This window comes from Doryrhamphus excisus, linkage group LG7, assembly GCF_037039965.1.
Source record: "Doryrhamphus excisus strain RoL-2023G ecotype Guam linkage group LG7, RoL_Dexc_Guam_v1.1, whole genome shotgun sequence".
NCBI classification, from domain to species: domain Eukaryota; kingdom Metazoa; phylum Chordata; class Actinopteri; order Syngnathiformes; family Syngnathidae; genus Doryrhamphus; species Doryrhamphus excisus.
The window spans coordinates 16576722-16593260 of NC_136363.1; the positions used below are offsets into that span (position 1 = coordinate 16576722).

The window sequence follows — 16539 nt, forward strand, 5'->3', positions numbered from 1 at the left end:
ATTATTATTATTCTGCCAACCGTCGGCCTTTTTGAGGGCCTCAACATGCCCGAAAACTCACCAAATTTGGCGAGCGCATCAGGTCTGGCGAAAAATTTTATATTTTATGGGTTTCAAATATCATGTTCCAAAATTGGCTCTCTAGCGCCACCTTGAATTTTAAAAAAAATTAGCCCCCGACACCAGTTTCACCTATCGTCACGAAACTCGGTGGAGACGTCTATCGTGACAGGCCGGACCAAAAAGTCTCAAGAACCCATATTGGAAAACGAACAGGAAGTCGGCCATTTTGGATGGCGGCGGACGTTTTTGGGCCAGAAGTTGGGGTCGTATCTCGACGAACTCCTCCTAGGGGGTTTGATTGAATGAGTCCGTTGTAGCATCAACGGACACTAGACGGATGGCCGACGTTAAATTGCGAAGGATTTTGGGATATTCCATACGATGTGGGCGTGGCACGCCCCCAAATTTTGCCCATTTTCATATGTCCGGCCCTTGCACGCTGAGCGTAACTGTAGACGTGAATAACTTGGCTCCACGTGGTCAGATCTTCATCATACTTGGTACATGTGATCATGGCCCCGCCCCGAAGGTCCCCGTAGGTCACTTCCTGATTTCGTCGCAGCGCCACCTATTGGCGACAGGCTAAAGGCGTGTCATCTACATGAGGCCTTTTCTGCCAGGAGATTCATCAGATGAACATCAGGGTCACAAGGTCACTGCCTGACAGCCTGGTGAAGCCTGTTGATGGACCATGATGCAGGAAAAGCGAACGTGGTGGGCGTGGCCTGGCGGCGAATGCTCAGACCTCGCCATTTACATAGAAAAGGTCATCATTCGCCCGCAAAAGGTCGCATGGGCTTGAATCCTCATAAGGGGGGGCAGATTCCAGGCCTGAGGGCCCTGGTGGGGCCCCCATATGAAACCAAGCCAAATTGACTCACTAGCGCCACCTACAAGTTTTAAAATAATTATCCCTCGCCTCCCGTTGCACGTATCGGCATGATTTTCGGAGGAGACATCACTCGTGACAGAACGCACAAAAAAGTCTCAAGAACCCATGTTCAAAAACCAACAGGAAGTCGGCCATTTTAGGTGGCGGCGGCCATTTGGGGGAGTTTGTAGGGGTCGTATCTCGACGAACTCCTCCTAGGGGGTTCGATTGAATGAGTCCGTTGTAGCATCAACGGACACTAGACAAATGGCCGACGTTAAATTGCGAAGGATTTTGGGCTGCTCCTTAGGATGTGGGCGTGGCACGCCACCAAACTTTTACTTTAACCTTAACTTTTACCTTATCTGGCCCTGCCTGGTGTCTGGCCTTGCCTTTAAGCAATGTACATCAAAGTCAATACACAGTTTGACTGACAGACTGATGATGTCAGTCGATGGACTATGACGTGTGTAAAGCACATGTGGTGGGCGTGGCCACGGCGAATGGTCAGCCTTTGCCATTGACCATCGAAGGCTCATATTTTGCTCGCAGAAGGTCACAGGCTGCTGAAATCTTAAACGTGAGGCCTTAATCCAGGCCTGAGCGCCCTGGTGGTGCTCCCATGTGACACCAATCTAAATTGACACACTAGCGCCACCTAGAAGTTTCAATTCATTATCCCTCGCCACCCGTTGCACGTATCACTATGATTTTCGGTGGAGACGTCTATCATGACAGGACGCACCTAACGCTCCAGAACCCATGTTCAAAACACAGCGCCACCAACTGGTGGAAATGTATATCTGCCGTAACTTCCTTATACATGGTCAGATTGTCTCCAAATTTTTTTGGGTGGGTTGGGTCAATCTCTGGTATGTTATACTGTGTGTACATAGACTGTATAACGCCACCAACTGGTGGAAATGTATATCAGCTGTAACTTCCATATGGTCAGATCTGCCCCAAATTTTTTTTGGTGGTCTGGTGTACCCTCTGGTCTATGACTGTGTGTGTACAGACTGTATAGCGCCATCAACAGGCAGAGATGTACATCTGCCATAACTTCCTGATTCATGGTCAGATTGTCATGACTTTTTTTTGGTGTGTTGGGTCAATCTCTAGTTTGTTATACTGTGTGTACATAGACTCTATAGCGCCACCAACTGCTTGAAATGTATATCTGCCATAACTTCCACGTGGTCGGATCATTTCCAAATCAGTCTGACTGTGTACATATAGCGCCACCAACTGTTTGAATTGGATAACTCCATTCTATATGGTCTGATTTTTTCTATGGTGGCACAGACAGGACATGACCATGTACTTACCTTAGACTGTATAGTGCCACCAACCTCTGGAAAAGTACAACTACATTTTACATGGTCTGTCTGGCCCGAGACTTTTAGGGAGTTGTGACATCAAACAGGACATGACCACATACCCACCTTTGAAGGAGTTGTCATTATCTGTCATAACACCCTTCCAAACAGTCAATTATGGACACAGTTGTGTTGACATTCATCACTATACATCCTTCTATGCTGTTCATCCTCCACATGGGTCATAGGTGTGCTGGAACCAATCCCAGCTATATTTTGATGTGCCATGCTGGTGGACTCCATCACGATTGCTGGTTGGGTCCTTGGTCTGTGAAGCATCTCTGTGGTCCACCCAGGGTCCAAGTGGGTGGTGTGTTTTGCAGGATAGCAGCAGAGATCGAGTTGACATTGTAGATTGTCTAAACTATGAATGAACACGTGTGGAGTTATGTACTAAACATGCAGAAATGACAAAAGCAGTTATGTCAAGCCAATTTATTTGATATAGTGCCAATTCTAATCATCATATGGAAGTTATCTAGAAAGAGAACCAACTGAACCCCACACGAGCAAGCACTTGGCAACGGAGGCAAGGAAAAACTCTTTGAGAAACCTTGGACAGAACCCAGGCTCTATGGGGCGGCCTTCTGTCTCGACCGGTTGGGTTGAGAGGGATGACTGAGAGATGGTAGGTAGACAGTGGTGAAGAAAGGACAGAGGGTTAAGAATGGGTGGAGGAAAGGATCAGCAGTTGCAGTCCCACGATGACCAGTTCCCAGAATCGCCAGTATCCTATCCAGTCAGCAATGGGTGGATGTCAAGGTGCAACGGTGGGAGCTCCTCTGGAAGCAGCCAGCATTCACTACAGGTCAGAGAAAGTGAAAGCAAATGTGTTAGTAAACTTGCTATGATCATATAAAAAGTCAAAGAAGACAGCATGAGGAAGTTTTTTTGTACTACAAGTACCATGGCATTCTATGTATAATTTTAGTAGCACAAGCACCCCATACTTTTTGGTTAACAGGTTAACATTTTTCCCCTGCAGAACATAAACTCATGTAAGATTCTGTGTCCATTAAGAATAGTGGAGGTGTTTCCAACTTCCAGCTAATTAAAGCTACTTGGTAAAAAGAGAAAGTGTTTTTATGTGACTGGCAACATTTCAAGATGTATTTTACCTACAAAGCAAAGTTTAACTTGTCGTCTGGAGCCCGGTTTACGTATCTGGAGAAATCACATGAGTATAATGTCAAGTGGCAAAAAAGGCAAGTGTTTCACACATGAACAGAATTTGACCAATATGAAAAGTGAAAACAGCTCCATATCTTACCACATGCAGCACTTGTCAGAGGACACTCACACCGTCAGAGGGGTCTTGTCCTGTTGATGAAAACTCACATGCATGCAAAACACTACATTGCTATTATAATTGTTGGTATTATGCACTGATGGGATTAGTTTTACTTCTATGCTATTCTACTGCTACTATGTTCACTAATATACGCATGTACTTCTATTGCTACTATGTCAATATTCGTATGCACTTCTACTATGTTTAATATTAAGATGTGTGTGGAACTGAAGACAGGCGGCAACTAGAAAGACAAGAGCAGAGGTTAGTCACAATATACATTCACATATTTACATGTTTACATGTTTACATATTTACATATTTACATATTTACATATTTACATATTTACATATTTACATATTTACATATTTACATATTTACATATTTACATATTTACATATTTACATATTTACATAGCCCTCATTGTTTGCATTACCGTGTCTGGAAAAACGTATTTTTCGCCAGTGATTGACAAACACAATCCACCGTTCTCGGAAGAGTAAACTCGCGGATTGGGAAATGTCCACTGGTTAGAAAAATACTAACTATGTCTTCAGAAAAGTCTTAGTTTTAATCCCTTTGAATCTTAATTTTGGGTAGTGTTGAATTTTGCGCCAGTGCATGACTAAATCAATTTCTCTACTCAAAAAGTTCTGAAAGATTTGAATCCCTTTAGTATTTAACTTTAAGGCAGACAGCCGGTAACTATCAAGACAAGAGGACAGGTGAGTGAGGCAGCACTGGAATCATTTCATCAAGTATCATTTACATATATACATATTTACATATTTACATATTTACATATTTACATATTTACATATTTACATATTTACATATAATATGTACACTATTTAAATATTATATAAATATACTATATTTACAATATTTACATATTTACAATATGTACATGTTTACAATATGTACAAGTTCATTTACTGGTTGGACAAATAACCAGTTTGTGTTCAGAAAAGGCAAATAGTTTCATTGTGGTTTCACTTTTATTCAGCAATTGACAAATCCAATCCACCGTTCTCGGAAGAGCAAACTCGTGGCTTGTAAATTGTCCACTGGCTAAACATGTGAGACCACCTGAACCCATTTTACACAATATAAGACTGCCAGAAGAATGCTGAAGTGGAACGTGTGTGTGCGTGTGTGCGTTTTAAATTTAGTGTTTGAAAGAGCACAAAATGCCTTCATGATCACTGAAATAAGTGGGCATCACAACTGATTCTACATCAAAGTGTGATGTTTTGACATATACGTGGTCAATTAATGTACCCTTTTCTGTGGTAGGATGTTTGACTGACTGGCAGAACCCTTTCCTAGCCATGAATGTGCTGATAGTGGAAGATTTTAACAAATTTTCATTAAAATCTCCCAGTATGACAACACTGGCGTACTTCTGGTGCAACCAATCCAGCAGCGTGCCAAGGTGACCTTGAAACAACGCCATTGGATAGGAGGGTGGTCGATACACAACTGCTATTAACACACTGGGTGCGGAGCAGTTCACCAGTAAAACTTCCAAGTTGAAGTTTGGGGCGGAGACAACACTACAGTGCAGGTGGTCTGCAATGTACATGCCAACTCCGCCATGCTGTTGCCCTTGTAATTCTACCAAAGCAGGGTTACTGCTGGAGTAAGACAAACATCGTGGTTGGCTATGAAAATGATACCCAGGAATGGTTACACTCCTGGGTGTACATGCCGTTGGCAGCCACGTTTCTGTCACAGCGATGCAGTTAGGCTGCAGGTGCTGTGTACATGCTGCCAAATCTGACGCATGTTTTGTCAAATTTTGGACATTGATCAAATAAATTGTGAAATGTGGTGGTTGTACATTTGTTTGTGTTGGTTCACTTTCTGTCAAAAATGGTGGCATCCTTCCCACAGCATCCTTAATGGCATCGTTAGAGTAAATCTTTTCGGCATTAAATTTTTCAATAATCAAACCGTCTAAGGCCGTGACTCGACTCAATGCTACATACGCCTGCCCTGCGGAAAACACCCTGTCTAGAGACACAACTACATTGCTCACGGTAACACCCTGGACTTTATGTACCGTGCAAGCCCAAGCGAGCTTCAGAGGGAACTGGCGACGCATGCCACCACTTTTTGTTACTTTTTCTTCCTCTGGCAGAATAAATGTACTGTCTTTTAGCGTGACGGACTCATTAGTAGTTTGTGCACGCCTTTGTTTACCTACTTTGGCATCATCAAACTTTATATAGATCCTACTCGGAAATGTGTCATCCTTTTGGAAAAGAACCTCAGAGACAGTGCCACTAACCCCGTTAACTAAGCCGTCGTCAATATCAATGTTTTTGCAAAGCATTACACGTGCATCTTTAGCGATGTGCAGAGTTTCCTCTAAACACGTGTTGTAAACTTTGCTGTGGTGCCCTACTTTTCTTTCTAATTTACCCGATTTTTTGTTTTGGCTGAAATCCTCAGCTTTTATCGTCGTGTACTCCGGACAGATCCTGAAAAGCTGTTTTAGATTGTATTCGTTGACTTGTTGATTGGTTGGAAACACATGTAACGCGGAGCTGACCTCACCTGTTTCGCGCTGTTTCAAAAGTTCTATGTCTGTTTCCAACAACGCCGCGCCTTTTGGATGTTTGCGTAGTCTATTTAGCAATGCTGCAAACTGATTATCTTTTTGCCGGACTATCGTTGTCAGTTCGACAACACTGAAAAGATTTGTCCACAAGTTGAAAGTGGCGTCATCGACATAGAGAGGCTTTCCTTTGACTGGCGGTAACTGGTAAAAATCACCGACGGCGATGATGCTGACGTTGCCAAATGCAGCATAGTCACCGGTTTGCTTAATTTGTCGGAGCCTACCATGAATGTACGTCAACAACTTGTGATCAACCATCGATATTTCATCTATAATCAAAATTTGGAGGTCCGCGAACTTGGCACGCAAGGAATTCACCGTTTCCTCACCCAGTGGTGTGTAAGGCAAACGGGTATCCTTGCCGATGCTCAATGTGCTGTGTATTGTTGTGGCATTCAAATTGTAAGCAGCAATCCCTGTTGGTGCAGCTAGACAGACAGAAATATTGTCCGGTTGCCGACACGTTGTTGACAACAACCTGGTAGCCTCATATTGGATGGCTTTAATTAGGTGGCTTTTTCCTGTCCCGGCACCGCCTGTGATGAATAAGTGCAATGGCTCGGGTTTTCTCCCACCTATTTTATCAAGGCACCACTGTCGAATTTTGTAAAAAATGTCCATTTGAGTATTATTTAGGGAGCGGATCAATGCCAAGCCATCATTTCGACTCATTGACTTTTGCTTTTGTAAGTTTAAAGCGGTTCTATTTTCATTTGCCAAGTCAGGTATTACTTCTGCCTCTTCTTCGACCAACTGCTGTTTTTTCCGGCGTTCTTCTTCGCATTGTAGCCTTTCCAATTCTTGTTCTGGACACAGCAGACACCATGCATCCTCAGCAACACCGCTGTGATCAATAGATCTTTGGATGCTGTCCAGTTCATCCCCGTCGTTGTCGAAATGTTGTTTATTTGTTTCCACTATGGATCGAACTGAATGCATCGACCCATCATTTAATCGGACCGCACCATTGTCATAAAACTCTTCAAATGTTGGGCAGTTGGCAGGTCTTAACTGCAAATCCACCCGGTATGGCAGATACAACTGCAAAAGGCTACGATAATACAACTCTGGGTTTTTGGTTTCTGAAAAGCGCGCAGAGCGTACTACGGCAGGTTTGGTCCGTGTACGTTTTGTCACATGTCCGTAGTTGTTTTTAAGTTCAATTTTGGATGCCGACCTTTCGTTTTTGGTAATGATGCGGTATTCCGAAGCAAATTGTGCCAAGCACATGTCATTAAACGTGTCGTCGTTTGGTCTGTTTTTATAACGGTCGACAATGCTGGTCATCCACATGTCTTCCGTTGTTAATTCGGCGGATGAAGCTTTTTGACGCAAAACACTCAAAGGCAAACTCATTTTGACCACATTGTCCCCTGTTGGAACAAAAACTACTTTGCGCGAGCATTCTTTAAGATGCATATTTGTCACCCGGTAAACGGCCTCTTGTGCACACACGTCTCTATTGTGCAAGTACACACTGCCAAGGCTTTTTAAGGCCTCTTTGGCACTGACGTTTGCCTGTTTGGATGCTTCTTTCTGGGCATTACTCAGCAGCAATCCAATCTCCCTCTCAGCTTTAGAAATATACGAGATTATGTAAACTACGCACGCATACGCATCAACGACATACTGGATGTCCATATTAGCATTCCAGCATTTAAGCAGAGGTTTGCTGTATGGATTGATCCAAACCTCATTGATTTGACGCTTCACTATCACTTCCGTACGACGACCCAAGCGGCGGTGTGCGGCCTCAAAAGTATTTTGGGTTATACCGAGACTATGGAACAAATGTTCCACACTTTGATATGCGTGGTTCTCGTCAGCCAGGGCTGTTTTAATGGATTTTATGATTTCCGACGCCTCTTCTGCTTTCATGTTTGCAACATTTTGGGACGCTTTAGGACATGTGCATGTTTTAACACCGGTTGATTGGCTAACCTGACAAGTGCATGTTTTTTGTCCCTGTCCGTCTAACTGATGGCTAATAAATGTTCGTCCTGACACGGGTTTGGGAAAACCGAAACGACACACTGTGTTTTTCTTCTTGCACGTTTTAGAGTGTCTCTTAGAATGCTGCTGGACGGAAGACACTGTCTCTGTCAATCCTTCATCCTGTGTCTGCAATTCACAAGTAACATATCTATCAATAAACTTTGTGACTTCTTCATCTGAGTTCACATCAATACGTGGGGCATTCTCGACCCAGAACAAACAATGTACATGCGGGGAACCACGCTGCTGAAATTCCACCCGGTAAAAATAGTCGACAACTTTGCCAATCGGTTGGCTCGAAGACATTATCACCTCTCTTAGAAAGACATGCCACCGGAAATCAAACATCCGTGCAGCAGTCACTGGATTCCGTCTCAACAAATCACACCTGTCCGCCCACTCCAACTCTGCAGCCGTTTGCGTTCTACCCTCTTGCCTCAAAACACAGTCTAACAAGTTTTGCCACCGTAAATCAGCAGACGAAAAAGAGCAAAACCACGTGGGAACACCAAGCTGACGCACACAAGCCAAAATATCGCGCTGCGTACTCTGCCAAAAGGCTGGAGTGCCTCTGATGGGCTTCAGAAAACGATAGCCCTGGTCACATTCCAACAATGTCTTTAACGACTCATCGTTGGTCAACAAATCTTTGGCCATTTTTGCCACCAAACCAGCAATTCCTTTGCGTAAGGCAATGGAAATGCTCGACACCACCTGCAGAAGTTCACACAAATACTGAGCATAGAATATGTATTCCACATTCTGCCCAAACCGCTTATCAGCATGCATGATACGATTATTGAAATATCGAGACGCCGTCAGCCTATATTGTCGAGTGTCATGAAACGTGAAACGGCCGCGTGGAAACAACACTGGGAAACATCTAGCTTCATTTGAATGGTCAGAAAGCAACCTCACAGGATTATTGCCTTCTGCCGGAGCCACATTCAATATATTGTCGTAATACTGATCTAGCGCTTCCTGACCAATGTCTACTGGCATTAAACATGTGTCCTGAAACATGCAGTGTTGCTGTCTATCATGGAGCTGTTCATCTTCTACATCTAGAGGCGGTGTGACATCTACTGCAGGAACACTGTCCTCCACCTGAGAGGCATCAGGTTCCCTACAAAAGTCATTGACCCACTCCTCGTTGTACTCTATATCTTCATAATGCACATTTGACTCTTTTAAATATCTCAAGGCTTCTCGAATGTGCATGCTGTCAACAAAATGGTACTCGTAGTGTCCTTTGTAAGTTAACTTTCTTTTAAGCTTGACACGGAGCATAGAGCCTTCCATATTGGACCGTGGCAACAAATTTGTCGTTTCAACTACATTGGCCGGAACACAAGTCACAGGCCCATGGACACCATTTTGCCCCCCTTTAGGCAAAGCAAGCATTTTCATGAAGGGGATATTTAGTGCAATTAAATGCTGCTCTAAGCTGTTTAAGCAAGCTAGCTCAGGAGGAATCGGGTCTACACTCAAATTATTTGCAACACATTCAGGTGGGAATTCCCCTTTGCTTATCTTGTAATGGCAAGTGTAGCAAATCCACAGCTGCCCTCTACCAGACTCCACCAACAAACAAGGCACCGTGCACTCTGCACTACATTTGTGTAAATAATCCTCACTAATGCACGTGTTCACAAGAGAAGCACTTGCACTTTTGCTGTAATGCTCTCTGTCACACTGCAGGACCTGATGTTTAAACATCAACCTATGGCACACACAGCAGACAAACTGGGGCCCATTCTTAACTTTCTCTAAAAATTTCTCTACAACAACATCAAATTCTTCCTCTCGCAACTTTGCAGCATGCCTTTGTGTCTTCACATCTGCAATGACACTCATTTTATGTTCTAAACTACTGTGATATTTCTTAATACTAGCAAGTTTTACAATGGCCCGGTGCCTTGTATCTATTTTATATTTTTTGATGCTCTGCGCCTTGACTCTGTCTCTGTGCAAGCTGTCACTTTTATACTTTTGGATGCTACGTGTCTTGACTCTGTCCCTGTGCAAGCTGTCACTTTTATACTTTTGGATGCTACGTGTCTTGACTCTGTCCCTGTGCAAGCTGTCACTTTTATACTTCTGGACGCTACGTGTCTTGACTCTGTCCTGGTGCAAGCTGTCCCTTCTATACTTTGTGATGCTATGTGCCTTGAGTCTGTCCCGATGCAAGCTGTCACTTTTATACTTTTGGATGCTACGTGTCTTGACTCTGTCCCGATGCAAGCTGTCCCTTCTATACTTTGTGATGCTAGATGTTTTAACTATGTTTTGATGCACTACATCACTTCTATATTTTGTTACACTCCTTGACTTCATTCTCTGCCTAAAGACAGCTTCCTCTTTGTATTTTTTTACACTCAATGTTATTTTCTTCTCCCTTTCCAACATTTCTGCTACATATTTGGATCTTTGGGCCAGGGCCTTCTTCTTTTGAATATATTTGGATGGGCTTACACATGTAATCATGGACTGGCGTTCTTCTTTGCTTGGTTCAACAGCCCTATTCACATCATTTGAACCAATATCTTCACAAATTCCTTCATTGTCCAAATGCTTGTGAGACCTGGTATCATGCTGACTGCTATCAAGTGTACCACTTCGACAAATGCCAAAGCAATTTCCTAACAGGCCCTCATTGACACATGTCACACACTCGTAGTGATTACCACTCGAGTTGTCCAAATAAATCCCGCGACTGGATTCTGACGTTGAACTATATCTCAACCAACGACCAGAGTAAAAAGTAAAGATATTTATTCCTAAGCTATCGGCTGCAGCCTGAATTTCCACCTCAGTTGCCCAGCTATTGACATATTTAATTTTGGAAACACTAATATATTCTGCCAAACAACTGTACTCACTCCTGAGAAGCTTCTCGTAATCTTTACAGTGCTTTTCCATATGTTTAACCACATGGAGTCTAATTCTCCTGTGATTTTTCTGTGTGCCACTCACCGCTTGTGATATGGCACGGAAAAAACAGTTGCCGTCAGCAACAATGCTCTCCTTTTTACAAGGAGCTCCCAAGGGTCCAACACGCAAATTGACAGGCACAGTTTTAACTTCACTATCTATATTCAAAAGTTGGCACACATCTTGGGAGTCATTTTGAAGCATTGGACAAAAGGCATGCTGTGTGGTAACAACACTGACTACTTCGACATCAGATGCACATGTACTAGAAATGTCAGCCATTTTTAACTTTTTGGAAACATCAGTGACCTCCAAGTGACGTTTTCTATCAGCCACAACAGTCACAACAATACCAGCTAACTCAAAAAGTTTCTCTGTTCCACCAAACCCTGCAGCCAAATTGCTAATGTGTTTAGAAAGATCATCGAGACTACCAAAAGACAGAACAACACTGGTTCCATCACTGCACACCATGCCATTACAGCTGCGCGAGTGTGAATCCACCACACAATACTTACCAGCATCACAAATGATGGCACAACTACTTTGACAGACCGTAAAAATGCATGTGCTGTACTTGTCAAACATTGTTTGTAAAGCATTATGCAGAGTGACGTGAATCCCATTTTCAATATAATAGCCAGAAACTACATTCACATCACCTAAAGCATAATCTTCCTTCACACAAAACTCAAATTTGTGTCCAGCAATCACCTCCTGTTTGGGCAATTCTGTGGCACACAAAAAGTGTGATGGGTGACAAATTACGCCACGTTCCCTAAGAGTGGTATACAACTGATCGCCTTCAACAACAGCCATGTCAAGATCAGCAGTATCCCACAACAAGACATTTTTAATACAGTGTAAAGCAGTGGCACAGAAGGCAATCGCCATACACTGTGTTCCTGCATACTTAAACCTTGTATTGCCTTGATGAAATGACCCTTTTACCACCTTTTGTAACCCACCTGTTGGTACCTCCACTGGTGACAGTGAAGATACTTCATCCCTACCTTTTGGCGCAACTGCACAGTCAACAGCTTGGGCAGCCTTGGGTGTGCGTCGCATACGGAAACCCTTCTTTCGTGGCATCTAAAAGAAAACAATGAAATCAATGTCAGTTCCCACAATCAGAATTAGAAAAAGGTTTACTGCCAGGTATGATCAAACACATACTAGGAATTGGTTTTGGTGAAGTTGGTGCAGACATTAAAAAGAATGAAAAATACTAAATATACAGAATAAACAGTATAAATATGTATATGTAGACGGCTGCTTTTCAGGGTTTCTGTCTCCTAAACAGTTTGTTTCACCTCTCTCCTGAATGGAAAGAGTTGTCACTGAGGTGGATGGGGGGGGGGCTTTAAGGCAGGTCTTGGTGGAGATGACTGAAGCTGGACCTGTTGGGAGGTGTCAAGGGGGATGGTGGACATGACTGAAGCTGTTGGGAGGTGTCGAGGGGGATGGTAGCTGAACTGTCCTATTGTCTTTCAAAGCGGCAGTAGAAGTCGTTCAGGTCGTTGGCTAGGCCTCGATCGTTGATGGAGTGGGGGGCTTTAGGCTTGAGAATTGTTGTTGGAGCTACACTCCTATAGCCTCTTTCACCGCCTTGCTAAACTTGTACTTGACTCTTTGTACTTGTTTTTGTCGCCACTCTCGCATGTGTGGGGGTTTTCTCCGTGCACCCCCCATTGACGATGCAATATTGTCCATAAGCATGAGTGAGTGTGAATGGTTGTCTATATATATATATGGCTGGCAACCAAGATATATCCTGCCTCACGCCCAAATACAGCTGGGATAGACTCCAGTAGCCGCGGTAGAAAATGAATGAATATATCCATACATTTTGTGTACTGCTTATCCACACAAGCATTGCAAGCATGCTGAACCTACCCCAGCTGTATTCTGGTAAGGGGCGGACTACACCCTGGTCACCAGCAAAACCACAGGACACATATAGACAACCATTCACAGTCACATGCATGGCCACTGACAATATGGGGTGTGTGTGTGTGTGTGGGGGGGGGGGGGTAGCACCAGCCCCCCTCATATTTTGTGAATCTATTCAGGTGTGCGTTTGAGTGTGCACACGTACGTGTGGCGCTTTAGCTAAATGACTATGTTAATCATTGCAATCATTGCGTCGAAAAATGATACGCTATCTCCATTCAGCACAGGTCACAGAATCGTTACTTTTAGGTGTAAAATACTCCCATACTTGCCCGCTAACGGCTCGTTTAAGGTGCGGCAACAACGAATATAAATTTTCGATGTACAGCGTTAAGCTCCGACCGTTCGTGTATCCTGAACAAACGGCCTACGTGCAGCAGCACCGAATAGAACATGAGCTATATGGAGTTAAGTTTCGACCGTCAGTGTATGCCAAACACGCACTAATGACAACGTATAAATACATAAAATTATACATATATGGCGAAAAAGCCGAAGAAAAACCAAATGGAGTTAAGCTCCAACCGGACGTGTATTCCCGCGGATCGCGCTCGGCAGAGGGGCTAGAGTCTTTTTATCATCAAGCACGTTTTGTCCTTACAAATAAATATATTTCAGTTTACTAAGTCTATTAAAAGAAAACTCACCTCTATGTCAACAGATGAAGTCCAACACAATGGAAAACTGCAGTTTCAGACGAATGTGAGTCCTTTGTCTTGATTCTGGCAATGCAAAAAGCGTTCTCTCTCGAAAAGCGTTCGTTCTGTTCGTTCGAGCAGAAAGAGTGAAGATAAGATCGCGCGAAGCGGTGTTTATAGACCCATGCACCACACCGTGGAAGAACTGACCAATCGTAGCTCACAAAACCAACTTGTCAGGCTCCCGCCTTTGGATAACTGACCAATCGGAAGTCACTCAAAAAACAACCTATCAGCGATTGTCTGAATGAATGTATTGTGAAAGTTGGGCGGGTCAATATTTGAAAACTGACCAATCGTGCCTCACTCACCTAACAATCGATCAGCTATTGACAAAATGTATATAGAAAAAACAAGCATGCCATTGCGTGTTCACTGTATAAAAAAACTGAAGTGCAACTATCGCCATAACGATGAACGGGACTCAGAAGACAACGTTATGGCTCGTCGGCAGCTCCATTGTGACCCGGCTGGAAAGACACGTCAGACAATATCGCCGTGACCACAATTTCGGCCTACCTTGCCAAGTCACCTGGCATGGACAAGGCGGCAGGAGGTGGGAGCATCTGGTGCCTTTTTTACGTCAGAAGTTGCAAACGGGAGCGACACCTCCACAGTTGCTGCTCATACACCTGGGCGGCAATAGTTTTGGCTTCGGCGGCCAAAATTGCCGGCAGCTTCTCCTCAAGATGATGGCGGATCTCGAATACATCATCCACTTGCTACCCGGCACAGTGGTGATGTTTTCTGATATCTTGCCGCGTTGGAACTGGCGTTACCAGACGGCACCCACAGGACGTGGACTGGACAATGCGAGGAAAAGGATTAACCGAGTCCTCGGCGGCTTCCTCCGACAACGCGGCATGAAGCGCATCCCGCACTCGAACATCTCTGTCCACGACTTGCTTGCCGACGGTTGCCATCTCAACGAGAGGGGAAATGAGACGCTCTATCTCAACTTCCGCCGAGAAATCGCTGCAAATCTGCAGTAGATTCACCACAACGGCTCTTTTAAGAGCCAACCACTTCCATAAAGAGCAAAATGTTCCAATGCATTCCACACACTGCAACGCACTGCTTCAGAATAAAACGTAAACAAATGGTTGTCGAACTGATCTAACCGATTAGAATGATGTACAAAATACTGCACTCAGAAAACGACCCAGAGCCTTATTAAATATAATGATAATATAGTTTACTAACTTAGTAAATCCTCTGAAAATCATTTAATCGCATACATAAATAAATGCTTAAGTCCGGCGCTTAAGCTTGGTGACGTAGACCGTCATGACGTGGCCCCATCGCGGCCAAATGGGTGGAGTTATGAGAGGTCTATGGCGCAGTTTCCGGCAACACAACACCAGCAAAGGTATCAAGACGACAAGTTATATGGACGACAATACATCGGTAAGTAAAGCACTTGCAATTTTTAAACTAATAGCGACCCCGTCTTCCTTCAAATACGCTGGGTGTTGTTTTTTTAATGTCACCGCTATTCTGTTGTGCGTAAGCTAACTTTAGCTATGTTTGCTAGCCACCGAATTGCTCAGCTAACATGGCTCGTTGGGCGAACATACTTTAACAGGTAACGGACCATCGAACCGGTAAAGTTAAGCTTTTAACCGCGCTCTCTTTGTGTGTACGCCGTGTTTTGCTTAGTTTTACTTTGTTTTTGTAACATGACGTGATGTCGATATGCTCCGACGGGAAGCTCTTGTGGGAACAGCCGAGGTACTTCTGGAGCTCATTACAAATTGAATACAAGAGTATTTAGCATTCGTTTTCTACCCCTCACCCACACGAAGGTCGCGGGGGGTGCTGGAGTCTACTTGGAATTAAATTTGCATGTTTTTGGAATGTGGGAGGAAACCGGAGTACCCGGAGAAAACCCACGCATGCATGGGGAGAACATGCAAACTGTACACATAGATGGGTAACATTATTCATTAAAATGATTTATTCATGGTTTCATATACAAAATATTAATTCTAATTATGAATTACTGCATGTTTTTTGTAATTATATTTGCAGATATAATTCATGTCAATGTGCATTTTTGGCAGGCAAGTGATTACCTCACAGCAATCGATTAGCAATCAAAAATGAATGCATGAATGAATGTGCATTTTAATTCATTCTTTACAACTGTGGATTTAAAACACAATCCAAAAACTATGTACATGAAATTAGACAGCACTTTTAAAAACAAACCATTGTAACACTGTTTATGCTCCTTTTTAAAGGTGGCGGCCCGTGGCCTGGCAATGTAGGCGCTGCACATTGGAGGATACTTCAAGAGGAGCTTCTCAAGCATTACCAAGTCAAGCACAGTATTTATGATTGTGGCTGTAAGTACCTTGTCTTCATTTAAGATGTCCTTGCTCCCTTAAAACATGGAACAGTGGTGAAGTGGTATTCTTCCTCGCTATCCTCCAGGAACTGAACCAAAACCAACTAATCACCAATTAAAGAAGAGAGACAGCCCAGTCATTAAGTACTTTATGTGCAGAACTTTTGCACATAGAGGAACATACGACATACAAATGAGCATCAGTGACATGGAGCACAGGTGGCCTACCTTGTTTAATGTCTCAAAGGTAAGTATTTGGATTTTTTGTGTTAAACACATTAAGGACTGTAAACAACTACTGTAGGTTTCACAGTTATACGTAAGTATGCACTTCACTTTTTGTTGTCACTGATTCTTTTGTCTCTTCTTTCATATCTC

At 43.5% G+C, this 16539-nt stretch overlaps 1 long non-coding RNA gene across 1 annotated transcript; it reads right to left on the reverse strand.

The window, feature by feature from the left end:
• Window positions 1-2733: 2733 nt before the first annotated feature.
• LOC131129908 (uncharacterized) lies at window positions 2734-3724 on the reverse strand. Its single transcript, XR_013627761.1, has 2 exons — window positions 3584-3724; window positions 2734-3115 (listed from the first exon to the last, which is right to left on the reverse strand). It is a non-coding gene; the product is annotated as an uncharacterized LOC131129908 (long non-coding RNA).
• Window positions 3725-16539: the final 12815 nt, after the last annotated feature.